The sequence below is a fragment of the Lithobates pipiens genome, unplaced genomic scaffold, assembly GCF_037356315.1.
Source record: "Lithobates pipiens isolate NorthernLeopardFrog02 unplaced genomic scaffold, aLitPip1_a1.2 Scaffold_30, whole genome shotgun sequence".
Classification (NCBI taxonomy): domain Eukaryota; kingdom Metazoa; phylum Chordata; class Amphibia; order Anura; family Ranidae; genus Lithobates; species Lithobates pipiens.
The window spans coordinates 170492740-170520349 of record NW_027507791.1 but is presented as its reverse complement, the minus strand read 5'-3'; the positions used below and the strand labels follow the sequence as shown (position 1 = coordinate 170520349).

General features: G+C 45.2%; 8 pseudogenes; all 8 read left to right on the top strand.

The window, feature by feature from the left end:
* Positions 1-13617: 13617 nt before the first annotated feature.
* On the top strand, positions 13618-13736 carry LOC143948945 (5S ribosomal RNA; annotated as a pseudogene).
* A 493-nt stretch (positions 13737-14229) lies between these two features.
* On the top strand, positions 14230-14348 carry LOC143948848 (5S ribosomal RNA; annotated as a pseudogene).
* Positions 14349-17891: 3543 nt separating this feature from the next.
* LOC143947933 (5S ribosomal RNA) lies at positions 17892-18010 on the top strand (annotated as a pseudogene).
* Positions 18011-18331: 321 nt separating this feature from the next.
* Positions 18332-18450, top strand: LOC143948407 (5S ribosomal RNA; annotated as a pseudogene).
* Positions 18451-18551: 101 nt separating this feature from the next.
* On the top strand, positions 18552-18670 carry LOC143945406 (5S ribosomal RNA; annotated as a pseudogene).
* A 2749-nt stretch (positions 18671-21419) lies between these two features.
* LOC143949016 (5S ribosomal RNA) lies at positions 21420-21538 on the top strand (annotated as a pseudogene).
* Positions 21539-25466: 3928 nt separating this feature from the next.
* Positions 25467-25585, top strand: LOC143949601 (5S ribosomal RNA; annotated as a pseudogene).
* A 95-nt stretch (positions 25586-25680) lies between these two features.
* On the top strand, positions 25681-25800 carry LOC143950041 (5S ribosomal RNA; annotated as a pseudogene).
* Positions 25801-27610: the final 1810 nt, after the last annotated feature.

Genomic DNA, 27610 nt, shown 5'->3' with positions numbered 1-27610 from the left:
AAGCCAGTGAGTAATGAAAGGGGGGGAACATTTTTTCCAATAGAGAGGGATGCAGGATTTCGCCGCATTTATCACATGCCGTAAAATAGATTTTTTTGTACTTCTTAATGGGAATCTGTGAATGGTGCAAGAGAAAGAATGCAGCCTCTTCCTGGATGGAGAAGTCTGTGAATTTTTGTGTCATGCATCGGATCTCTGTCCAGAAGTCCACCAAACTGAGGCAGGACCAAAAAATGTGCAGCAACGTGCCCTCTTCTTCTCCACACCTCCAGCATATGTTCGAGGAAGAGGGGAAACATTTCTGCAGCTTTGATGGTGTCAAATACCACCTGGTGAGAAGTTTAAAATTCGTCTCCTGTATCTTCGTGCACAGCGACATTTTGAGAGCCAAAGTGATAATGCGTTGTCTCTGTGCTGGGGAAAATTAGCAATTAAGGTCCTTTTCCCAGTTGGACAGACAGGTTAAGTGTGGGTAATCTGTTTGAGAGAGAATGTGGGCCAAAGGGCCTTCGCTCCTGCATAGAGTCTCAAACTCCGTCTGAGGGCGGGCGAACGTTTGAGGATTGGGGATGGAATGGAGAAAATGATGTCGTTGCGCCGCTCTCCAAAAAGGCAGTTGGAAAAGCCCTGTCGGATCTGTTAGGGTTGAGAAAGAAGGCCATTTTCCATCAATGACGAATTTAGACGCATTGTCTAGGTTGGAATTTCTAAGTGGGTCCCCAGTTCAAAGGTTGGATGGCCACGTATAGGGAATAGGGGGGAAGTCAAAGACGTGAGTGTGTTTTGGGTAGTGATCAGGTGACTGACTTTCAACTAAGCCCCTATAGTGAGATGTGACATAAATTCTGTGGGTAAATACTTATAGCACCACATGGCGCTTCTTAGCGGAATTCGGGAGTGAGCTTAGAAAGTTTGTTTCGATTCCAGTCCAATACACGCCCCAGATGGGAGGCCAGGTAGTAGCGTCGCAAGTTAGGGAGAACCAACCCTCCCTGTTGTTTAGACAATGTCAGCTGTGACCGCTTAAGTCTGGGATTTTTGTGGGCCCAGTTAAATTGAGTGAGCAAGGATTGAGCTTGCTTAAAAAACAGGACTGGAATCTGGATCGGGAGAGCTTGGAAAAGATAAGTAAATTTAGGGAGTATGTTCATTTTAATGAGATTGCATCTGCTGAACCAGGAATGGAGGCCAGAATGCCACCCGTGAAGCAAACTGCGGATCTTAGTGACAAGGGGTGGGGGGAAGTTCAACATAAACGTACGCGCGATGTCCGGTGGAATGTAAGTACGTGAGTATATCTTACTTATCCATGCCAGCATCCGTTCACTCAGACCTATATGGCGAAGGACCGAGAACATTAATGTCCATTTGACCCGATCAAAAGCCTTCTCGGCATCAGTACTCATGAAAAGACAAGGGGTCCCAGATGACTTTGCTTTACGGATCAGGGTAAGCACCTTAGTGGTGTTGTCCCTATCTTCCCTGGTGGGAATAAAACCTAACTGGTCAATATGTATAAGGGACTACAAGTGATGTGCCAATCACGTGGCGAGGAGTTAGAGAATAGTTTTAGGGCCGAATTTTGGAGGGAAATGGGTCTGTAGCTCCCACATAGGCCCGGGTCTTTGCCCTCCTTAGGTATCAACGAGATGTGGGCTCTAAGGGTATCCTCAGGAAAATCCCCATTCGAGCTCAGAGTATTAAATAAATTCACCAAGCGCGGGCCGAGAATAGGGAGGAAGGTCTTAAAGTATTGTGCGGTATATCCGTCAGGGCCCGGAGCCTTACCCACCTTCGGAGGTCCCACGGCCGTCTGGACTTCTTCCAGTGTGATCGGGTCCTCCAAGTACTCCCGTGATTCCGATGAGAGGGTTGGTAGACCAGAACCGGTTACATATCTGTCTATATTGTCCTGTCCAGACCCTGAATCGGGCAGGTTGTAGAGATCAGAGTAACATTTTTCAAAGACTTCGACTATTTGGGTTGGGGTAGAGGCCCTCTGGCCATTCTCATCTATCAACTGTGGTATGTAAGAGCCAGATTTCAACTCCTTTACCGACCTGGCTAAGATTTTTCTGCATTTGTACAGTACAGTACAGGAAGGGTATACTAAAACAGCACAATTATGCTATAGCGCTTACCAGATGTACACTGGGATTAACGCGCTGTCCTACTTGGGTAATTGGGTAGACAGGTTGGAGAGGGAGCCCCCGAATCCTAGTCCCCCCAGTCCCGGCAGTGGTAAATGTCACGTCTGATACCGGTATGCAAATAAAAGACAATCAGTAACATCAAAGAAACAAAAAACAATAGTATAACCAAAACAGAGGTAGAGCATATAACTGTTAGCACTGAGGGGTCTCCTCGGCTCGCCCTAAACGTAGGCATGCACGAGGGAGTCCGTCACAACAGAAAAGGCATCACAGAATGGGATCCACCACCCCCCGTCCCATACCCCTAAAGTACATGCAGTCCCCGAACAAATGCATTTCTCCCTTTGGCAGATTGTCCTCTCCTTACCCCCTCTCCCCCGTCCACGCCCCGGGGGGAAAAGGGGCAGGGAAGGGGGGAAAGGGGGAGTGGAAGGGGGGAAATGGGGAGTGGAAGGGGGAAAGGGGGAGGGAAAGGAGGGAAGGGAAGGATGGGAAGGGGGGGAAGGGAGGGGGGAAACAGGGGAGAGGGGACAAACATGCAGAAATGTCAAGTCCTTTAGCGCACTCCCACCAGCAAACACCCGGACCCCATAAATTTCAACTCCTCCCCTCCATGGTAACCACATCAAGATAAAAGAGAAGCAGCCCTGGTCGGTGCATGGAAAATCCGGCAGGCAAGGGGCTGGGGCCACCATCCCTCCATCCAATGGGAGACTTCACCCGAGCAGCAGTCCTGGGGCCCGCCAATTAGTGTCTCTCCTGCATCGCCATCGGGGGCTGTGTAGAGCATCCAGAGGGAGGCTGGGACTGCCCAAACAGTAAGGGGTAAATCCTCCAGGGGGGTCCAGAGTCACCCTGGAGGGAAGCAGTGTCTCGTACCAATAGGCTCAATAAATAAGTCATCCAGGGTCCCCGAAAGCTGCAGAAGGCAATGTCGGCAAAGAGTAGGTGGGAGCCAGAGGGGGGGACAAGGGGCGCATCCAGGGGGAGGGGACACATATGCGGGAATGTCAAGCCCTTCCAGTACAGCGCATTAGGTATCACTCAGACCCCCCAAAGTGCAAATCCCCCATCTAAGGTCAAGACTCCAGAAGGGAAGATGAGCCGCCCTGGTCTGTATATGAAAGAACCTGCTGCCAAGGGGTTGGGGCCATCATCCCTTCCTCCAATGGGAGATGCCACCGGCATGACAGCCCCGTGTCCTGTCAAGTGGTGCCCCTCTGACAATGTCGTTGTGGTATATGTGGAGCATCCAGGGAGAGGCAGGGACTACCCAAACAGTGAGGGGTAAAGCCTCCAAGGGGGACCGGTGTCAGACAGGAGGATAGCGGTGTCTTGTACAAGTTGGTTAATTAGACAAGTCATCCAGTGTGTTTCTGTGAGCAGCGGAAAGAAAGGTCGGTAAGGATTATGAATGGGTGGGGGCCAGGGAGTGCATAAAACTGCCACCAGATGACCGGGGCAGAGAGGGCAAGGGGATGAAAGTCAGATCTGGTAGGTGGGGGCGGGGGTGAGGAGTGTCCCTCATATTACTCGCGTTGGCCATACCTTGAAGCTGAGCGCTCTGCATACCCAGGACGTTCTTCTGTATAATCTAGCCTATCTGTACACATTAGTCGGTCCTCTGTATACAGAGAGGAGAGAGGCTTGGGTATACAGAGAGCTAATGTATAAAGAGCAGCTAGTGTATACAAAAGACATCCAAGGTTATACAGAGAGACTCGTGTATGCAGAAGACCGGCTAGTTTATACAGAGAGGCAAAGTGTACAAAACACAGGCTAGATTATACAGAAGAACGTCCTGGGTATGCATAGATGGAGGCTAGGGTATACAGAGAGAGAGACTGTGTTACACAGAGAGGCAGGAGTATGCAGACTTGCTAGTGTATACAGATGGACTAGTGTATACAGTAGACCGGCTAGTTTATACAGAGAGGCTAATGTGTACAAAAGACAGGCTAGTTTATACAGATAGGCTAGATTATACAAAAGAACGTCCTGGGTATGCAGAGATGAAGGCTAGGGTATACAGAGAGAGAGTGAGGCTGGGTTACACAGAGAGGCAGGAGTATGCAGACTTGCTAGGGTATACAGAGAGAGAGGCTAGAGTATGCATACTTGCTAGTGTATACAGGCGGACTAGTGTATACAGAAGACCGGTTAGTTTATACAGAGAGGCAAATGTGTACAAAAGACAGGCTAGTGTATACAAATAGGCTAGATTATAGAGAAGAACGTCCTGGGTATGCAGAGATGGATGGCTAGTGTATACGGATAGGCTAGATTATACAGAAGAACGTCCTGGGTATGCAGAGAGAGAAGTTGGGTTACAAAGAGAGGCTAGTGTATGCAGACTTGCTAGTGTATACCGGTGGACTAGTGTATACAGAGAGGCTTGGGTATACAGAGAGCTAATGTATAAAGAGATGCTAGTGTATATCGACGGACTAGTGTATACAGAGGACCGGCTAGTTTATACAGAGAGGTTAATGTGTACAAAAGACAGGCTAGTTTATACAGATAGGCTAGATTATACAGAAGAAGGTCCTGGTTTATGCAAGAGATGGAGGCTAGGGTATGCAGAGGGAGAGGATTGGTTACACAGACTTGCTAGTGTATACAGACGGACTAGTGTATACAGAGGACCGGCTAGTTTATACAGAGAGGCTAATGTGTACAAAAGAGAGGCTAGTGTATACAGATAGGCTAGATTATACAGAAGAACGTCCTGGGTATGCAGAGATGGAGGCTAGGGTATACAGAGAGAGAGGCTAGAGTATGCATACTTGCTAGTGTATACAGGCGGACTAGTGTATACAGAAGACCGGTTAGTTTATACAGAGAGGCTAATGTCTACAGAAGACCGGCTAGTGTATACACATAGGCTAGATTATAGAGAAGAACGTCCTGGGTATGCAGAGATGGAGGCTAAGGTATACAGAGAGAGAAGTTGAGTTACAAAGAGAGGCTAGTGTATGCAAACTTGCTAGTGTATACCGGTGGACTAGTGTATACAGAGAGGCTTGGGTATACAGAGAGCTAATGTATAAAGAGATGCTAGTGTATACAAAAGACAACCAAGAGTAGACAGTGAGGCTCGTGTATACAGAAGACAGGCTACAGAGAAGCTAATTTGTACAAAAGACAGGCTAGTGTATACAGATAGGCTAGATTATACAGAGGAAGGTCCTGGGTATGCAGAGATGTAGGCTAGGGAATCCAGAGAGAGACTGTGTTACACAGAGAGGCTAGAGTATGCAGAGAAGACCGGCTATTTTTTTTTTACAGATAGGCTTGTGTATACAGAAGACAGTCTGGGGAATTCAGTGAGGCTAGTGTATGCAGAGAGGCTGGGACACCGAGACTATTGTAAAAAGAAGGCAGGCTAGTGTATATAGATTACGGGCACCTGTATACAGAAGACAGAGAGGCTAGTCTATATTGAGTGGCTGGTGTACACAGAGAGATTAATGTATACAGAAAAGCTAGCGTGTAAAGAAGACAGGACTTTATTTTTTGCTAATGCAACTACTTTTGAAACATATAAAGTGCTTTTTTCATATTTTGGTGCTGTTAAAAAGTGGTGTGTTGTCAGTGGTGATATCAATGTGACAGTTAATGTGGAGAACTACAACTATTCAAAATAGAGCAAAAGAGTGCTAAAGTTTATTTTGTTAAGTCATTGACTGATAGACGTTAAGTAATTGTCCGTTATTGGTTTGGCAGTACATGGTTTATTTTGATCTAAGATAGTTTTATTCTCTACTTATAGCCGAGTTTTAGACGACTTTATTATTAGCATTATTCGCATTATTCATATATATTATGCAGAGTGTAAGTATTACAGTGAGACGATATTGCTTTTAAAAGATTTGTATTATTATACATAGCATTGTTAGCAGACCAATAGGACAATTTACATGGCTTAATATTGCAGAGCGTAATTTATCAGGAAAGAGATCCAAAGCGTTAGTTGCAGTAGCTTCATAAAACTGAGAAATCGTTGCATTACTCTAAATTTAAAAGTTGTTCCGGTAGCACTGAAAAGACGATATTAGATGAGTGATCTACACATTTCTATTTGCAGACTTAAGACCACTTTGGCCCTATGGAAACATATTAATGTGAAGGGCTGTATTACAACACTTCCAAGTCACTTTACCACTCATCATTTGAGTGTTTTCTTGTTGGCTCTATTGTCCAATGTGGACCCATTGGAAATTGGCTATAGGTATATATACATTATTTTACTTTTTGCACTACTGTGGTCACGTTGTGATATTCTGAAGCTGCTACACCACTTCACTTTCTTTCCCCATTCACTTTTTTCTTCAGCTACGTTCACTGTTTGTTCATTTTTGTAGTTTTGTTTGGCACGTGTTCGCAGCCACTTCACCTCTCTTTTCGTCTTGGCTTCTTTTCTCTTTTCAATTTTTCACTCTTCCCCCCCTTTCCCACTTTCGCTGTACATGGTGTCTTGGTTTGGCGTTGGTCTTCTCTTTGGGGTTTTTCTTTGGGCATTTGCTTACACCCTAACCGAGTGAAATATTCCACTCTGAAATGGCAGGATTCACTTGACATATGCGTATCCTAGACATGTGTATACTATTGACACTGCATGCGGGCATGTCCTATCTCTCTATACAGAGGTGATAGCTTTCTAAATAGGGCCCCTCTTCATATATACATGTATATATATATATATATACATATATACCCATGTCTTATATTCTTTCTCTTCCTGTAGGTTGCCCTCTCTCCTAATCCCGCTTACCCATACCCATACCTTCCTCCATTATTATGTTTTGGAGGTGGTAACAGTGATGTGATCCCTTGTAAGCTCTTTTACCCCTTTGGATCCATTTTCCTTGCTCTTTCCCCCTTTGTCCGGGCAGAGCCAGCCACTTTTTCCATCTGTATAAGGTCGGCACATCTATGAAGACTATGGGAGAATGTACGGAACCCTGTCCGGTCCTTTGAAAGAGGATTTCCTTTGTGATCAATATAGGTATTTATTGTTACAATATGTATCGCTTGATTGTTAACTGTGTAATCTTACAATGTTTTGATATATACTCTGTCTACAACAGATTATTTTTAGTACAACACAGTGCATCATGTATTGTGATATATATTTATGCTTGTCTTTTCTTTATTCTTTCATAAATAGATAGTAACCTTCTGAAGAAGACCCCTGGGAGGGTTGAAACGCGTAAAGGGTTTTTACTATCTACACGCATATATCTCTTACTGTACTGATACTATGTTTCAAGCATCACAATTCTATGTATATGTATATTTCTGTTCATACATGTAATACTATACATTTTTACCTATTTTGTGGAGCTCAGTCCTTGACTACTGCGTGACCCATTTTATCCTCTTTTTATTATTAATAAATATTTACAATATTAGTTTATTTTTCTACATGTCAATGTTATTTATATTATACAGGTTAAACTTTGCTGGCAAAAAGCCCCGTTCCGGGGACACCATTTTCTTTTCTTTTTTTGTTTATAACATACCAGGGGTGATCAGCGCCCTCTGACCCCAATTTTGGGGGTGTTACCGTTCTCTCTGTCTAGTCTATATTGAGTGGCTGGTGTACACAGAGAGATTAATGTATACAGAAAAGCTAGCGTGTAAAGAAGACAGGACTTTATTTTTTGCTAATGCAACTACTTTTGAAACATATAAAGTGCTTTTTTCATATTTTGGTGCTGTTAAAAAGTGGTGTGTTGTCAGTGGTGATATCAATGTGACAGTTAATGTGGAGAACTACAACTATTCAAAATAGAGCAAAAGAGTGCTAAAGTTTATTTTGTTAAGTCATTGACTGATAGACGTTAAGTAATTGTCCGTTATTGGTTTGGCAGTACATGGTTTATTTTGATCTAAGATAGTTTTATTCTCTACTTATAGCCGAGTTTTAGACGACTTTATTATTAGCATTATTCGCATTATTCATATATATTATGCAGAGTGTAAGTATTACAGTGAGACGATATTGCTTTTAAAAGATTTGTATTATTATACATAGCATTGTTAGCAGACCAATAGGACAATTTACATGGCTTAATATTGCAGAGCGTAATTTATCAGGAAAGAGATCCAAAGCGTTAGTTGCAGTAGCTTCATAAAACTGAGAAATCGTTGCATTACTCTAAATTTAAAAGTTGTTCCGGTAGCACTGAAAAGACGATATTAGATGAGTGATCTACACATTTCGTTTACTATTTCACTATACCGGCTAAATGTTAATATGTTAATATGTGCTGCGTGTAAGGTAGAAATTAGATGGTTTAGTGTGAGCTGGTTTACCAGGATTTAGAGATAGTAATCTGTTTATACTAGTAATAAATATAGCAAAATAACTATAACGGGTTTAAGTGGAAATACACGAAATAACAGCAACAACGTGTGTAGGTTTTTATCAATCAAGTTCATTACGTGTCAGCAGCTAAATATTCTGCAATAGCAGAGATTAAGTATTGCAGTCGAAATGAGATCGGAAGCGTTAGTTGCAGTAGCTCCAAAATGACTGAGAAATCATTTCATTACTCTAAATGTAAAAGTTATTCCGGTAGCACTGAGTGGACTGATATTAGATGAGTGATCGTTCTAGTACAAATTCAGTTTCCTATAGCAGAGAGATACCAGCTAAATGTGAGACGAGCAATTAAACTGTTCACGGTAGCATTGCATTACTCTTAATATGTGCAGCGTGTAAAGAAGCAATAAGATGGTTTTTAATAGGTTTTTAAGGATAATATTGAGACAGTATATACAGGTAGAGTTTAAGTGGAAATACACAAAATATCTAGCTTACCTTTACATTGTTCAATAGAGCGTTGCAAAGTAATACCAAGGCAAAATGTCGGAATAGCAATTCGATGAGATGATTGCTGTAATCATGAAATATCAGCAACGACTAGGTTTCTATCGGATGAGAAAGTATAATAACTGGCAAAGTATGACATGGCAAAGAGACAAATTGCATTAGAGATGTGAGATGGACATGAAATGTCAATCCCCATTGGTTACTTACATGTAAATGCGGCTACATACAGCAAAGTGTGAGCTAAGCAGCTAAAGGGTATTTAAGAGTAAACTGACGTAGCTTGAAAATTCCAACGTGTAAATCGTTCCATTAATTATGTTACGCACGAAGACGGCTTACACTGACTGTTTTCCGTTTCCACTGGTCATCGGCATAATGTATCAGTAACCATGAACATTAATAGTGATAGACAGCTTACATTAGGATGTATGCATGATGTGAATGTAAAATGAATGTAAAATATGCATTATGTGTTATTAATGTAATCAAACTGTATTGCTTTGCTTTGCTACTGCAACCACTTCTCAATCAAGTAAACCGTCCCACTGCTTTTCTCACATTTTGCCGCTGTTAAAAAAATGTGTTGCAAGTGTTATGTGTTACAAATGGTTATCAGTGTGACAGTTAATGTGGAGAAGAAGTAATAAACAAAATAGAGTCAGAAAGAGAATCCTATTGCATAGAGGTAGCGAGAGATTAATCTTAATGTGCAGTGTGTAAAAGGTTTTAAAAAGATGGTTTTGTGTGACTTTTGATTTAACGTAAATTTAGCTGTAGACATTATAACTTGTTACAATGATTTAGAGATAGTAATCTCTATAAAATAATAATAATAAGTATAGCAAAACAAATTAGGAAAATTTTGAGGCAGTATGTATAGGTCGAGATATAGTGAATACACAAAAGATCAAGGGATAGTAGCAAAGTCAAGGGATAAATGCAAAGGTACTCTATTTAACAGTAAATTGACGTAGCTTGCAAATTCCAACGTGTAAATCGTTCCATTAATTTTGCGGCGCACGAAGACGGCTTACACTGACTGTTTTCCGTTTCCACTGGAAAGAGAAACCTATTGCATAGAGGTAGCGAGAGATGGTTGGATTAATCTTAATGTGCAGTGTGTAAAAGGTTTTAAAAAGATGGTTTTGTGTGAATTTTGCTTTAACGTAAAATTAGCTGTAGACATTATAACTATGGTTAGGTTTACAAAGATTTAGAGTTAGTAATCTCTATAATATAATAATAATAAGTATAGCAAAACAAATTAGGAAAATATGGAGGCAGTATATATAGGTCGAGATAAAGTGAATACACAAAAGGGATCAAGGGATAGTTGCAAAGTCAAGGGATAAATGCAAAGGTACTCTATTTAATAGTAAATTGACGTAGCTTGCAAATTCTAACGTGTAAATCGTTCCATTAATTTTGTTACGCACGAAGACGGCTTACACTGACTGTTTTCCGTTTCCACTGGAAAGAGAATCCCATTGCATAGAGGTAGCGAGAGATGGTTGCATATGGCAGAAAGACGGCTTACACTGCTTTTCTCACATTTTGCTGCGGTAAAAAGAAATGTTTTGTCACTGTGTTTTAACTGTGACAGATAAGGTGGAGAAAAAGAAGTAATACAGAAAATAGAGTCAAACAGTGGAAACTTTATTTGTCATGACAGCTGATACTTGGCTGAGCAATAAAACTGTTTTATTTAGATGTAAGACTAGTTTTATTCTCTACATATAGGCTTTTCAGAGAGTTGTATAATATAGACGACCAATAGGACATTTAAATGGCTTAATATTGTAGGGAGGTAGCATGGTAAGAGATTGAAAGCTTAGCTTGAAAATGGCCGAGAAATAGTTGCGTTAGTCTAAATTTAAAGGATATGCCGGTACCAATGAGAAAGCTTATATTAGACTAGTTGATCTTTGCATTACACAATCCTATTATTATTATTATTATTATTATTAATAAGATCATAGTGCAGAGAGATACTCAGTTAATGTCAGAGATACTCGGTCAATATCAGAAAAGCAATAAAACTGTTTACATCGTTAGAGAGCGATGGTTACATTACTCTTAGTATGTGCAGCATGTCTGGTAGCAAATGGATGGTTTTGTGAACATTTTGCATTAAGGTACAATTAGCGGTAGAACTCATGGAAGTGAATAGATTTAAGCGGATTTTGAGATAGTACTCTCCATTTCTAAAAAGAAATAAAGAAAAATAAGTCAGGATGGTGTGTCAGGACTGTCACATACTCACAGTCCCGGTACAAATATGCAAAATAGAGAAAAAGCGTACATGGTTTATTTTGATGTATGATAGTTTTATTGCATGCTTGATGTGGATGATTAAAATCGTGTAGTGATCTATATTTAGCATAAGAATGAAAAGGCATAACATGGCAATGAGACAAACTCCATTAGAGATGTGAGCTAGATGAAATGATGAGATGTCTCTGTATAGCCCAGATTGTCTTCTGTTATCACTTAGCCTACCCTCTTAATTCACTAGCCTCTCTATATACACCAGTATGTTTACACTAGCCGGTCTTCTGCATACAATAGCCTGTCTTCGATATACACTAGCCTATGTTCTGAATACACTAGCCCGTCTTCTGTCTTCTGTATCCTCTGTATAAACTAGCATCTCTGTATACCCCAAACTGTCTTCTGTAAAAACTTGTCTCTCTTTATAGCCTGTCTAGCCTTTCTTCTGTACACACTAGCTTCTCTCTATACACTAACCAGGCTTCTATATATACAATAGCTTCACTCTATGCACTAGCCTCTCTGTATAATCTAGCCTCTCTATACACCCTAGATAGTGTTCTGCATCTCCGTAGTGGTAGCCTCTCCGTAGAAGCCAGCCTTTATTCTGTATTCGCTAGCCTTTCTTCTGTATGCTGTAGTCTTCTATATATACTAGCTTCTCTGTACACCCTTGCATCTCTGTAATACACTAAACGTGTATGGGAGACTATCTGTGAATACCAGGTGCCGTACATCTTTGTATATACTAGCCTCTCTTTAAATTAGCCTCTCTGTGTACCCCAGCCTCATTGTTTACTCTAGCATCTCTGTATACTCAAGCCTATCTGCATACACGAGTCTGTATTCTTTATTCACTAGCCTGTATTCACTAGCCTTATATATACTAGCTTCTCGCTTCTCTGTACACCCTTGCATCTCTGTACACTAGACTCTCTGAATACACTAAACCCTCAAGTATACCACAGCCTGTCTTCTGTATACATTAGACTGTAAAAACTAGCTAGAATACACCAGCCTGTCTTCTTTACCCAATAGACGCTCTGTATGCACTGCCCAGTCTTCTGTATACACTGTCAGCTTTGATGTATACCCAAGCCTGTCTTCTGTATACACTAGTTTCTCTATATGCACTGTCCTTTCTGTATACTCTCGACCCTCTCTATACATTAACCTCTCTATATACACTAACATCTTTGTATATACTAGCCTCTCTTTAAATTAGCCTCTCTGTGTACCCCAGCCTCACTGTTTACTCTAGCATCTCTGTATACTCAAGCCTATCTACATACACGAGTCATCTGTATTGTGTATTAACTAGCCTTTCTTCTGTATGCTGTAGTCTTCTATATATACCAGCTTCTCTGTACACCCTTGCATCTCTGTAAACACTGTGTAAACTAGCCAGTCTTATGTATACACTCGCCGACTGTATACACTAGACTCTCTGAATACACTAAACTCTCTGTATACCACAGCCTGTCTTCTGTATACACTAGACTGTAAAAACTAGCTAGAATACACCAGCCTGTCTTCTGTACCCACTAGGCTCTGTAACAGTGCTAGGTTCCTGTATTACAGAAACAGAACACCAGCAATAAGGTGTATACTGTGCAGGAGGCACACAACACCGACTCTAACTTCTGCACTGCAGATGCATGTATTGCAGAAATTGAACACCAGTAATAAAGGGTAGCTTCAGGTGTGTACTGTGCAGGAGGCACATAACACCCACTGTAACAGTGCTAGGTTCCCAAGCAGTAAAGACACTGTCCCTGCCTATCGTCCTCTTTCCCTGACCACCGCAACACACTATACAAGGCCGCCGTGCTGGCGGCCTTATATAGTGTGGGGTGTGTACTAAACCCCCCTGAGCTATAATTGGCCACAGGAATCCTGCCTGTGGTGAATTGTGGCTCTCCTCACAGAGGATGTCACATCTGTTCTTATTATATAGAACCTATTATGCTCCTCGTAAACTTTTTCAGTTTGGCCGAACGGCCGGACGCAAGTTGCCCCCGGTGCGGGAACATGGGGGGAGACATGATGCACATGTTTTGGAGATGCCCGAAGTTGATCCGCTACTGGACAGAGGGGACAGGAACCATTGATCGGGTGGTTGGAACCTCCACCAGGATGGAGGCAAAGTATTGTCTCCTGGGATTAGTTGAAGGAGTTGAAAACCCGGGAAGTAGCCAGATGGCAGTTCTGAGATGCCTATTTCAGGCAAGGAAACTGATTGCTCAACCCTGCTTAGCCTCCAATGTTGGCAATGACTTGGTTTTTTTCGCTTGTTTCCCAAGATGACCATGTTGGCGTTTGTCAAGATGGTTGAGAGTGCCCGAAGAGATCGCCTATGGCCACATCACCTTGAAAGTGCCTGATCTTGTCTGATCTCGGAGGCTAAGCATTGTCGGGCCTGATTAGTAACTGGATGGGAGACCAACTGGGAATACCAGGTGCCGTAGGATTCTTTTTATGTTGTTGGCGTAGACATGTTTTTTTTTTTCCGCTTGTTTCTCAAGGTGACCATTTTAGCATCAGTCAAGAGTTTTGAGTATGTCCCAAAGCGTTCGTCTGAGGTCACATCACCCTGAAAGCGCCAAATCTCAGAGGCTAAGCAGGGTCTGGGTCAGATGGGAGACCGCCAGGGTCTATGTTGTTGGCGTTGACCTTTTTTTTTCACTTGTTTCCCAAGATAACCATCTTGGTATTTGTCAAGAGGGTTGAGAGTGTCTAAATAGAACACATATGGCCACATCACCCTGAAAGCGCACAATCTCATTGATCTCGGAGACCTAGCAGTGTACGGCCTGGTTAATACCTGTATGGGAGACTATCTGTGAATACCAGGTGCCGTAGGCTTCTTTTTATGTTGTTGGCGTTTACCTGTTTATTTTCGCTTGTTTCCCAAGGTGACCATCTTGGCGCTTAACAAGAGGGTTGAGAGTGCCCAAAGAGATCACCTACGGCCCCATCACCCTGAAAGTGCCCAATCTCATCTGATCTCAGAGGCTAAACAGTGTCGGGCCTGGTTAGTACCTGGATGGGAGACCGCCTGGAAATACCAGGTGCCATAGGTTTCTTTTTTTGTTGTTGGCTTTGAACTTGTTTCTCAAGGCGACCATCTTGACGTTTGTCAAGAGGGTTGGGCGTGTCTTGAAGAGAACACTTACGGCCACATCACCCTGAAAGCACCCGATCTCATCTGATTTCAGAGGCTTAGCAGCATCAGGCCTGGTTAGTACCTGGATGGGAGACTGCCTGGGAAGACCAGGTGACATAGAAGGATCTGGTCTGGTTAGTGTCTTGATTGGGAGATCGCCTGGGAATACCGGATACCGTAGGATTCTTTTTATGTTGTTGGCTTTGACCTGTTTTTTTTCCCTTGTTTCCCAAGGTGACCATCTTGGCATTTGTCAAGAAGGTTGAGAGTGCACAAAGAAATTGCTTACGGGCACAACACCCTGAAAGCGCCCAATCTCGTTTGGTCTCAGAGGCTAAGCAGGGTTGGGCCTGGTTTGTACCTGGATGGGAGACCGCCTGGGTTTTCCAGATGCCGCAGGCTTCTTTTTATGTTGTTGGCGTTGACTTGTTTTTTTTGTTTGTTTCCCAAGGTGACCATCTTGGCGTTTGTCAAGAGGGTTGAGCGTGCATTTGATCTCAGAGGCTAAGCAGGGTTGGGACATGGTTAGTACCTGGATGGGAGACCGCCTGGGATTTCTCGATGCCATAGGCTTTAGGTTTAAGCTGTTGGCATTGACTTATTTTTTTAATTTTTTTTATTCTTTTATTAAGTAGAACAGCATAAATATAACAGTCAACCATACAGCATGACCCAGGGTCACAATTACATGCTAACAAAAAATAGGCAGCCAAATAACTCTGGGTTCTCAGAGGGGAGTCCTACAGTTTCATGCAGAAAATAGAGAAACCCCACCTCCGACATGTAGTACAGTATAACTAATGCAGCCCTGTTCGGACAAATGTAATCATGGAGAGCAACTGGGACCACAGCGAGCCAGCTTATCATGACCTATGTGAACCAGAGTAAAATATGAGCCGGTCGTGTCCAGAACCCTGGGGCTCTTCTGGGTCCCAAAGGCTAGTAAGGAGACAAGGCATAGTCAAAAGGGAGGACGGGGGAAGAAGAGAGTGCAAAGACGGAGAGAGAGGAGGTGGGGGGATATCGGCGGGGAAAAAAAGAAAAATAAAGACAAAAAGGGAGGGGGGGAATGCCACCCAGGGCAGACATGGCCTACGTAGGTAAACGTTAGATGTTCAGTCGTTTTCTGGGACGGGGGCACTGCTCACCTCCCGAATGTAGTCTCGAGTACCAGTAAAATACCTCCAGGGCCTCCATGTAACACTAAATGCCTCTTCAGTGTTGTGAAGGGTGGCGGTCAATTCTTCCATCCGGAGAATATGATTGACTTTGGAATACCACAGCACCTTGGATGGGGGCTGAGGCTGCCTCCACAGTGCGGGAATGCAGGCCCGGGCGGCATTCAGGAGTTGCATTGTGAGGGTTTTTTTGTATTTTCGAACAGGCTGTTCGGTCAAGTGTAGAAGGCACGCTACTGGGAACCCAAAAGTTCCTCAAGGTCGGGCATGCCCAGAAAAGGTGTCCCATGGTCCCCATATCTGAATTTCACCTCCAACAAACATCCGGGATTGATCTATCCATTTTATTCAGAAGGTATGGGACTCTATACCAGCGTGAGACTATCTTGTATCTTGATATTGGTTTGCGATGGAAGCTTTATGTACTAAGGTCAGGATCTTCCCTATCTGTTGTGGGGTAAATGTGATGCCTAAGTCCCTCTCCCATTTGTGGATAAATGGTGGGGTCGACTCCTCCTCCTGACTACTCAATAGGTTGTACAGGAGGGAGAGGGTGTGTCGCACAGGTTCCTTTTTGTGACAGATGGATTCATAGGGTGTCAGGTCTCTAGGAGTGTAGGGGGCCCTTTGTATGGCCAGAAGAAAGTGATGAAGTTGATAAGCACTAAACAAGTCAAGCGGAGGGTCAGAAAGCTTGGCGACAGTTTGCGTGGTCGGGAGCCCTCCCAAGGGCCACACCTCTCCCAGACGCTGTTTCCCCACCACTGTCAACTGTCGCAGTTTCTTGTTGGTAAATCCCGGTGGGAAGTCTGGATTACCTATAACCGGAGTCATTGGTGACGGCAAGGGAGCAATGTGTGTGCAGCGGAACAACCTCCGCACAACAGCCAACGTAGCTCCCACTACGGGGTGATCTCTGAGCTCTTTTGGTAGGGAGGACAGGAGCCACGGGGAGGTCAATAGGGGAATGGATCCATCCTCAATCTCCATCTCCACCCACTGCTTGTGTGGGCCATTACAATGCCAATCAACGACTCTCGCTAGCAGAGTCACTCTGTAGTATTGTCTGAGATCTGGGAGACCCAGACCCCCCTTGTCCTTTGGTCTGGCAAGCAATTGCAAACGGGCTCTGGGCGGTTTGCGCGCTCAAATAAAGTCCCGGAGCAGCACCTGCAGTTGTCTGAAAAAAATTGGGGGTAACAAGATCGGTAATGTCTGGAACATGTATAAGATCCGAGGGAGGGCCATCATTTTGAATGCATTACAGCGCCCGAACCAGGTCAGTGTTAAAGCATGCCAGTTTCCCAAATCAGATTTCAGTCTATCCAGGAGAGGGACAAAATTAAGCAGGTACAATTGCGCTAAATCCGCTGCGATGTCAACGCCCAGTTAACGTATAGATTTTTCAGCCCAGTAGAATGGAAAAGTGGACCGGAGCCTCTTGGCCTCACCATCCGGGACCGATATATTCAATACAGCCGACTTGGCGCAATTGTTTTTATAGTTTGATAGGCTGCCGTGTCGCTGTAGAGACGCAAGTATTTTGGGAAGCAAAATGTGTGGATTGGAGACGGAAAAAATTAGATCGTCAGCGTACGCCGCAATTTTGTGGTGTGCCGAGGGTTTGGATATGCCAGTAATATTCGGGTCATTCCGAACGTGACACATAAGTGGTTCCAGTGTCAGAATTAAAATTAGGGGAGACAGAGGGCACCCCTGCCTCGTCCCATTAGTGATGGGGAAAGAGTCCGAGCACCCCTCGGTCACCCGTACCGCTGCCGACGGCGTGGAGTAAAGCGACATTACCCAGCTCATCATGTTGGGGCCAAGACCTATATGTTCCAGGGTGGCCTGCATAAAGTGCCAGGCCACCCTGTCAAAGTCCTTCTCCGCGTCCGTTGACAACATAAGCAAGGGCCTTCCCTGTTAATGCGCCGCATGGATTAAATTGAGGACTCGGGCCGTATTGTCTCTAGCTTCCGACTTATTTATATTTTTTTGCTTGTTTCCCAAGGTGACCATCTTGGCGTTTGTCAAGAGGGTTGAAAGTGCCTGAAGAGATTGCCTACGGGCACATCACCCTGAAAGCACCCGATCTCGTTTGATGTTGGAGGCTAATAGAGTCGGGCCTTGTTAGTACCTGGATGGGAGACCGCCTGGGAATACCAGGTGTCGTAGACTTTTTTTTATGTTGTTGGCGTTGACCTGTTTTTTTTTTCGCTTATTTCCCAAAGTGACCATCTTGGTGTTTGTCAAGAGGGTTGAGAGTGCCTGAAGAGATTGCCTATGGCCACATCACTCTGAAAGCACCCAATCTCGTCTGATCTTGGAGGCTAAGAAGAGTCGGGCCTGGTTAGTACCTGGATGGGAGACCACCTGGGATTACCAGTTATTGTAGGCTTCTTTTTATGTTGTTGGCGTTGATTCGTTTTCTTTTTTTTGCTTGTTTCCCAAGGTGACCATCTTGGCATTTGTCAAGAGGGTTGAGAGTGCCCAAAGAGATCGCTTACAGCAGCATCACCCTGAAAGAGCCCTATCTCTTCTCTTTTCTGAGGCTAAGAAGGGTTGGGCCTAGTTAGTACCTGGATGGGAGATGGCGTTGGAATACCAGGTGCCGTATTCTTCTTTTTATGTTGTTGACATTGACCTGTTTTTTATCGCTTGTATCTCAAGGTGACTATCTTGGCATTTGTCAAGAGGGTTGAGAATGCCCAAAGAGATTGCCTATGGGCACATAACCCTGAAAGCACCCGATCTCCTCTGATCTCAGAAGCTAAACAGGGTTGGGCCTTGCTAGTACCTGGATTGGAGACCACCTGGGAATACTAGGTGCTGTAGGCTTCTTTTTATGTTGTTGGCCTTGACCTGTTTTTTTTTTCACTTGTTTCCCAAGGTGACCATCTTGGCGTATGTCAAGAGGGTTGAGAGTGCCCGAAGAGATTACCTACGGCCCTATCACCCTGAAAGCACCCAATCTCGTCTGATCTCGGATGCTAAACAGTGTCGGGCCTGGTTAGTACCTGGATGGGAGACCGCCTGGGAATACCAGGTGCCATAGGCTTCTTTTTTTTATTTTTTTTTATTTAGTAGTATGCAACATACAATGCAAAGGCAACTTCACAGAATGTGTGATACAAATAGTTACAAACAAACGATCATATTGCATGGATATCAGAGCCAATGGTAAGAAGTCAGAGGAGAATAGCATGTGTACAGCTTTGCGGTCATATCAAGATGAGATTAAAGCTCCATCTCGTTGGGATCCTCTACCACGTAAAATATTATTGATACTAGCCCTGCTATCCTCGAAGAGTTTAGATATCCATAGATAGGGGAAGAGTATTGTGTAGTAGTCAAATGGGGTCGGAACATACCATTTTCTTTTCCCTTTTTTGAGTTAAGAAGGGAAATAGTAGAACTGAAAGGAGGGAGAAGGGGAAAGAGAAGATTGGGGAAGGAAATGGCAGAAAAGGAAAAGAAGGGGTAAGGGGGTGTCGTGGGTAGAGTGGATAGGATGGGGTCCCCTCCCAGGGAGCAAGAGACGCCCTCGGCTAACCAGCTCATCAGCTGTCCAACGTTTGGAACAGCGATCTCCAACGATCACCATGAGCTTACTATGTCTCGCGGAGGTATTCTTCCGAAAAGCGAAACTGGGTCCAGTAGAACCATCTGTTCCCATGCTCCTCCGTTTTATCCCTCATTGTGGCAGTCAGGTCTTCCATTCGTTCAATATCATTTACCCTTGCGAACCACTGGGTCACCATTGGAGCAGATTGCTCTTTCCACTGACTTGGGATACAGGCCCTAGCTGCATTGAGGAGATGTTTAAGTAAGGACTTATGATAACGCTTTCTCGACATAGGAGTTAGATTGAGAAGAACTGCTGTGGGATCATTGGCTAAGGAAATGTCTGTGAACTTGTGGATGAGTCTCAGGACAGGCTGCCAGAATGTTTGTAATTTAGGGCATTCCCAGAAAATGTGGAGAATGGTGCCAGCCTGTTGCCCGCAGCGACAGCAGCGGTCAGATTGACCGGGGAATATTTTGGCCAACACCACCGGTGTACGATACCAGCGTGTGATCAGCTTATATGTGATCTCCTGATATTTACTGCAGAGTGACGACTTATGGGCGAAAAAGAGTATTCTGTCCTTCTGTGGTTTGGAGAATGTAGTTTGTAAGTCCCTTTTCCATTTAGCTAGGAAGGGTGGATCCGTGGAGGATTGTGCGTCTGTCAGGATTTGGTAGGACCTAGAGAGGAAACCACGAACTGGGCCATCATCCAGGCAAAGTTCCTCGAAGGGGTGGAATTGTCTAGAGAAGAACGAATGGTTAGGTAGTGATCAGAGGAAATGGATTAGCTGTCTAGCTCTCCAGCTATCCAATGCAACAGGTACTTGCTCTAGCAGTATGGTCCCCATGGGAATCAAGCCCGTGGGTCCAAGAAATAGGGCTGCTCTCAGAAGCCCTTTCGGGGCTTGCCTGGTAAAGGCCTGGTCAGACAGGCCCGGAGGGAATCTAGGATGTCCAATAATTGGGGTCATAGGAGAAGGGAAGTTAGTCAGGTGGGAAAGGTGAAAAAAACTATCCATCTCGGCGAGCGAGGGGCCAATTAACGGGTGAGTAGTCACACAGGGCTCCAATGGCCTCCCCGCCCAAGGCAGACCAGTCAGTGGAACCCGCACCATCTCCTGCTCTAGCTTGACCCATAGCTTCAGTTCCCCATGCCGGTGTCCTATCACATATGGTCCCCCATCGGATAGTGTCCGCTGTGTGCTGCGCATGCGCAGTACACAGCAACACAGATTCCGAAAATTGCCGAGCATGAACGGCGCCTGCGCACTGAGTCCAGTTTCTATCCCCACTATCCAAGTGGACATAGAGTAAGAATATAAAAGAGCCGAGCGCAGCGAGGCCGAGCCCGAAGCGTGGCGAGCTAAGCTCGCCTGCGAGGGGCCCTCTAATATTCACAACCCTATGTCCGCTTGGATGGTGGGGCTACCACCTCCACTCACCGCGCAGGCGCCGTTCGGCTTCGGAGATTTTCCGAAGCTTCGTCTGCTCCGTACTGCGCATGCGCAGTACGGCGCAGACACTTTATCATGGCCGGACAGTATATGGCAGAACACCAGCACCAGTCAACCACCGGTGTCATGTGCGTCGCTGTGTAATATAGAGCAGGGTCCGGGAAGCCAATACCTCCCCGCAATTTCGGTCGCAACAGCATTGCCCTACCAATACGCATATGTTTTCCGCGCCAGAGGAACTTGATAAAGGTTGAGCGAACCGCATGAAAGAAAGTCTGGGGTATTTTGATAGGTAAGGCTTGTAGTAGATACAGAAGTCGTGGCATTGCGTTCATATTACAGCGTCCGAACCATGACAGAGCTAGTGGGTCCCATCTCTTAGGGTCCGCTGTAAGCCCATAGGCTTCTTTTTATGTTGTTGGCTTTGACCTGTTTTTTTTGCTTGTTTCTCAAGGCGACCATCTTGGCGTTTGTCAAGAGGGTTGGGTGTGTCTTGAAGAGAATGCTTACGGCCACATCAACCTGAAAGCACCCGATCTCGTCTGATTTCAGAGGCTAAGCAGCGTCAGGCCTGGTTTGTACCTGGATGGGAGACTGCCTGGGAAGACCAGGTGCCATAGAAGGATCTGGTCTGGTTAGTGTCTTGATTGGGAGATCGCCTGGGAATACTGGATGCCGTAGGCTTCTTTTTATGTTGTTGGCTTTGACCTGTTTTTTTTAGCTTGTTTCCCAAGGTGACCATCTTGGCCTTTGTCAAGAGGCTTCAGAGTGCCCAAAGAGAGTGCCTACGGCCAAATCACCCTGAAAGAGCCCAATCTCATCTGATCTCGGAGGCTAAGCAGCAATGGGTCTGGTTAGTACCTGGATGGGAGACAGCTTGGGAATTCCAGGTGCCGTAGGCTTCTCATTATGTTGTCGGCGTTGACCTGTTTTATTTTCCCTTGTTTCCCAAGGTGACCATCTTGGCATGTGTCAAGAGGGTTGAGAGTGCACAAAGAAATTGCCTACGAGCACAACACCCTGAAAGCGCCTAATCTCGTTTGGTCTCAGAAGCTAAGCAGGGTTGGGCCTGGTTTGTACCTGGATGGGAGACCGCCTGAGTTTTCCAGATGCCGCAGGCTTATTTTTATGTTGTTGGTGTTGACCTGTTTTTTTCGCTTGTTTAACAAAGTGATCATCTTGGCATTTGTCAAGAGGGTTGAGAGTGCCTAAAGAGATCGCTTACAGCCGCATCACCCTGAAAGCACCCTATCTCTTCTGATCTCAGAGGCTAAGAAGGGTTGGGCCTAGTTAGTACTTGAATGGGAGACGGCACTAGGTGCCGTAGTCTTCTTTTTATGTTGTTGGCGTTGACCTGTTTTTTTTCGCTTGTTTCCCAGGGTGACTATCTTGGCATTTTTCAAGAGGGATGAGAGTGCTCAAAGAGATTGCCTATGGGCACATCACCCTGAAAGCGCCCAATCTCCGCTGATCTCAGAGGCTAGAAAGGGTCGCGCCTTGTTAATACCTGGATGGGAGACCGTCTGGAAATACTAGGTGCGGTAGGCTTCTTTTTATGTTGTTGGCGTTGACTTGTTTTTTTTTGTTTGTTTCCCAAGGTGACCATCTTGGCATTTGTCAAGAGGGTTGAGCGTGCCTGAAAAAATCTACTATGGCTGCATCATCCTGAAAGAGCCAAATCTCATTTGATCTCAGAGGCTAAGCAGGTTTGGGACCTGGTTAGTACCTGGATGGGAGAACGCCTGGGATTTCTCGATGCCATAGGCTTTTTTTAAGTTGTTGGCATTGACTTATTTTTATTTTTTTTGTTTTATTCTTTTATTAAGTATAAGTAGAACAACATAAATATAACAGTCAACCATACAGCATGACCCAGGGTCACAATTACATGGTAACAAAAAATAGGCAGCCAAATAACTCTGGGTTCTCAGAGGGGAGTCCTAGAGTTTCATGCAGAAATGAGAGAAACCCCACCTCGGACATGTAGTACAGTATAACTAATGCAGCCCTGTTCGGACAAATGTAATCATGGAGAGCAACTGGGACCACAGCGAGCCAGCTTATCATGACCTATGTGAACCAGAGTAAAATATGAGCCGGTCGTGTCCAGAACCCTGGGGCTCTTCTGGGTCCCAAAGGCTAGTAAGGAGACAAGGCATAGTCAAAAGGGAGGACGGGGGAAGAAGAGAGTGCAAAGACGGAGAGAGAGGAGGGGGGGGATGGCGGCGGGGAAAAATAGAAAAATAAAGACGAAAAGGGAGGAGGGGGGATGCCACCGAGGGCAGACATGGCCTACGTAGGTAAACGTTAGATGTTCAGTCTTTTTCTGGGACAGGGGAGCTGCTCACCTCCCGAATGTAGTCTCAAGTACCAGAAAAATACCTCCAGGGCCTCCATGTAACACTAAATGCCTCTTCAGTGTTGTGAAGGGTGGCGGTCAATTCTTCCATCCGGAGAATATGATTGACTTTGGAATACCACAGCACTTTGGATGGGGGGCTGAGGCTGCCTCCACAGTGTGGGAATGCAGGCCCGGGCGGCGTTCAGGAGTTGCATCGGGAGGGTTTTTTTGTATTTTCGAACAGGCTGTTCGGTCAAGTGTAGAAGGCACGCTGCTGGGTTGTCTGCGATATCTACATTTCTGAGAGTTTTTATCGTCCCGGTCACCTCCACCCAAAAGTTCCTCAAGGCCAGGCATGCCCAGAAAATGTGTCCCATGGTCCCCGTATCTGAATTGCACCTCCAACAAACATCCGGGATCGATCTATTCATTTTATTCAGAAGGTATGGGACTCTATACCAGCGTGAGACTATCTTGTATCCTGATTCTTGATATTGGTTTGCGATGGAAGCTTTATGTACTAATGTCAGGATCTTGCCTATCTGTTGTGGGGTAAATGTGATGCCAATGTCCCTCCCCCATTTGTGGATAAATGGTGGGGGTCGACTCCTCCTCCTGACTACTTAATAGGTTGTACAGGAGGGAGAGGGTGTGTCGCACAGGTTCCTTTTTGTGACAGATGGATTCATAGGGTGTCAGGTCTCTAGGAGTGTAGGGGGCCCTTTGTATGGCCAGAAGAAAGTGATGAAGTTGATAAGCACTAAACAAGTCAAGCGGAGGGTCAGAAAGCTTGGCGACAGTTTGCGTGGTCGGGAGCCCTCCCGAGGGCCACACCTCTCCCAGACGCTGTTTCCCCACCACTGTCAACTGTCGCAGTTTCTTGTTGGTAAATCCCGGTGGGAAGTCTGGATTACCTATAACCGGAGTCATTGGTGACGGCAGGGGAGCAATGTGTGTGCAGCGGAACAACCTCCGCACAACAGCCAACGTAGCTACCACTACGGGGTGATCTCTGAGGTCTTTTGGTAGGGAGGACAGGAGCCACGGGGAGGTCAATAGGGGAATGGATCCATCCTCAATCTCCATCTCCACCCACTGCTTGTGTGGGCCATTACAATGCCAATCAACGACTCTCGCTAGCAGAGTCACTCTGTAGTATTGTCTCAGATCTGGGAGACCCAGACCCCCCTTGTCCTTTGGTCTGGCAAGCAATTGCAAACGGGCTCTGGGCGGTTTGCGCGCCCAAATAAAGTCCCGGAGCAGCACCTGCAGTTGTCTGAAAAAAATTGGGGGTAACCGGATCGGTAATGTCTGGAACAAGTATAAAATCCGCGGGAGGGCCGTCATTTTGAATGCATTACAGCGCCTGAACCAGGTCAGTGTTAAAGCATGCCAGTTTCCCAAATCAGATTTCAGTCTATTCAGGAGAGGGACAAAATTAAGCGGGTACAATTGCGCCAAATCCGCTGCGATGTCAACGCCCAGGTAACGTATAGATTTTTCAGCTCAGTAGAATGGAAAAGCGGAGCGTAGCCTCTTGGCCTCACCATCCGGGACCGATATATTCAATACAGCCAAAGGTGCAATTGATTTTATAGTTTGATAGGCTGCCGTATCGCCGGAGAGCCGCGAGTATATTGGGAAGCGAAATGTGTGGATTGGAGACAAAAGAAATTAGATCGTTAGCGTACGCCGCAATTTTGTGGTGTGCCGAGGGTTTGGATATGCCAGTAATATTCGGGTCATTCCGAACGTGACACATAAGTGGTTCCAGTGTCAGAATAAAAATTAGGGGAGACAGAGGGCACCCCTGCCTCATCCCATTAGTGATGGGGAAAGAGTCCGAGCACTCTGAAAGCACCCAATCTCGTCTGATCTTGGAGGCTAAGAAGAGTCAGGCCTGGTTAGTACCTGGATGGGAGACCACCTGGGAATACCAGTTATTGTAGGCTTCTTTTTATGTTGTTGGCCTTGATTCGTTTTTTTTTTTTTTTCGCTTGTTTCCCAAGGTGACCATCTTGGCATTTGTCAAGAGGGTTGAGAGTGCCCAAAGAGTTCGCTTACAGCAGCATCACCCTGAAAGAGCCCTATCTCTTCTCATCTCTGAGGCTAAGAAGGGTTGGGCCTAGTTAGTCCCTGGATGGGAGATGGCTTTGGAATACCAGGTGCCGTAGTCTTCTTTTTATGTTGTTGATATTGACCTGTTTTTTTTTCGCTTGTTTCCCAAGGTGACTATCTTGGCATTTGTCAAGAGGGTTGAGAGTGCCCAAAGAGATTGCCTATGGGCACATAAGCCTGAAAGCGCCCGATCTCCTCTGATCTCAGAGGCTAAACAGGGTCGGGCCTTGCTAGTACCTGGATTGGAGACCACCTGGGAATGCTAGGTGCTGGAGGCTTATTTTTATGTTGTTGGCGTTGACTTGTTTTTTTGTTTACCAAGGTGACCATCTTGGTGTTTGTCAAGAGGGTTGAGAGTGCTTGAAGAGCTCGCCTATGGCCACATAACCCTGAAAGCACCAGATCTCGTCTGTTCTCAGAGACTAAACAGGGTCGGGCCTTGTTAATACCTGGATGGGAGACCACCTGGGAATACTAGGTGCTGTAGACTTCTTCTCATGTTGTTGGCGTTGACTTGATTTTTTTGTTTGTTTCCCAAGGTGACCATATTGGCGTTAGTCAAGGTTGAGAGTGCCTGAAGAAATCTCCTATGGCCACACCACCCTGAAAGAGCCCAATCTTATCTGATCTCAGAGGCTAAGCAGGGTTGGGACCAGTTTAGTACCTGGATGGGAGACCGCCTGGGATTTCCAGATGCCGTAGGCTTCTTTTTATGTTGTGGCCATTGACCTATTTTTTTCCGCTTGTTTCCAAGGTGACCATCTTGGTGTTTGTCAAGAGAGTTGAGAGTGCCTGAAGATATTGGCTACGGCCACATCACACTGAATCTGTTCCATCTCATCTGATCTTGGAGGCTAAGCAGCGTCCGGCCTGGTTAATGCCTGGATGGGAGACCACCTGGGAATACCAGGTGTCATAGGCTTCTTTTTTTTTCAAATATAATTTTTTCTCCAAATAGGGGAAGACGGTCCCCCAAGTACATAATGCAACAGAGAAATACAGAGCAAAAAGCAGCTGAACAATACTTGATACAGGTATATTCGCAACTGTGAGTCTGCCTTCCATCAATCACAATGATTCGAGGCACGGATAAAGTACTGTACCAAGATCCAGGGTCACACAAACCCCAGGTCCCTCCAGCATAATCCATCCAGAGGGGGGTGTGGGGCCGTCATTCCCAATTTTCCACTCTTTCCAAAAGAGAGAGGGGGTGGAGGGGGTGAGAGATAGGGGAGGAAGGCCGAAAAGAGAAGGGTTGAAAGATCAGAAAAGGAGAAGAGGGGACGAGACACGATGGCAGCCACTGTCCAAGGGGCCAGTCAAGGAAAGCTCAGAGCACTAAGGCGATAGCAGGCGACATCCTTCTAGCGAGAATATAAAGGTATTCCAGATGTCTCAGGTTTCTTTAAAAAATTCTTGTTTACCTTGTGATGTGAGGATCAAGTCCTCCATTTTTTTTAATGTCCTCTATTTTCCTAAGCCAGTGAGTAATGAAAGGGGGGGAACATTTTTTCCAATAGAGAGGGATGCAGGATTTCGCCGCATTAATCACATGCCGTAAAATAGATTTTTTTGTACTTCTTAATGGGAATCTGTGAATGGTACAAGAGAAAGAATGCAGCCTCTTCCTGGATGGAGAAGTCTGTGAATTTTTGTGTCATGCATCGGATCTCTGTCCAGAAGTCCACCAAGCTGAGGCAGGACCAAAAAATGTGCAGCAACGTGCCCTCTTCTTCTCCACACCTCCAGCATATGTTTGAGGAAGAGGGGAAACATTTCTGCAGCTTTGATGGTGTCAAATACCACCTGGTGAGAAGTTTAAAATTCGTCTCCTGTATCTTCGTGCACAGCGACATTTTGAGAGCCAAAGTGATAATGCGTTGTCTCTGTGCTGGGGAAAATTAGCAATTAAGGTCCTTTTCCCAGTTGGCCAGACAGGTTAAGTGTGGGTAATCTGTTTGAGAGAGAATGTGGGCCAAAGGGCCTTCGCTCCTGCATAGAGTCTCAAACTCCGTCTGAGGGCGGGCGAACGTTTGAGGATTGGGGATGGAATGGAGAAAATGATGTCGTTGCGCCGCTCTCCAAAAAGGCAGTTGGAAAAGCCCTGTCGGATCTGTTAGGGTTGAGAAAGAAGGCCATTTTCCATCAATGACGAATTTAGACGCATTGTCTAGGTTGGAATTTCTAAGTGGGTCCCCAGTTCAAAGGTTGGATGGCCACGTATAGGGAATAGGGGGGAAGTCAAAGACGTGAGTGTGTTTTGGGTAGCGATCAGGTGACTGACTTTCAACTAAGCCCCTATAGTGGGATGTGACATAAATTCTGTGGGTAAATACTTATAGCACCACATGGCGCTTCTTAGCGGGATTCGGGAGTGAGCTTAGAAAGTTTGTTTCGATTCCAGTCCAATACACGCCCCAGATGGGAGGCCAGGTAGTAGCGTCGCAAGTTAGGGAGAACCAACCCTCCCTGTTGTTTAGACAATGTCAGCTGTGACCGCTTAAGTCTGGGATTT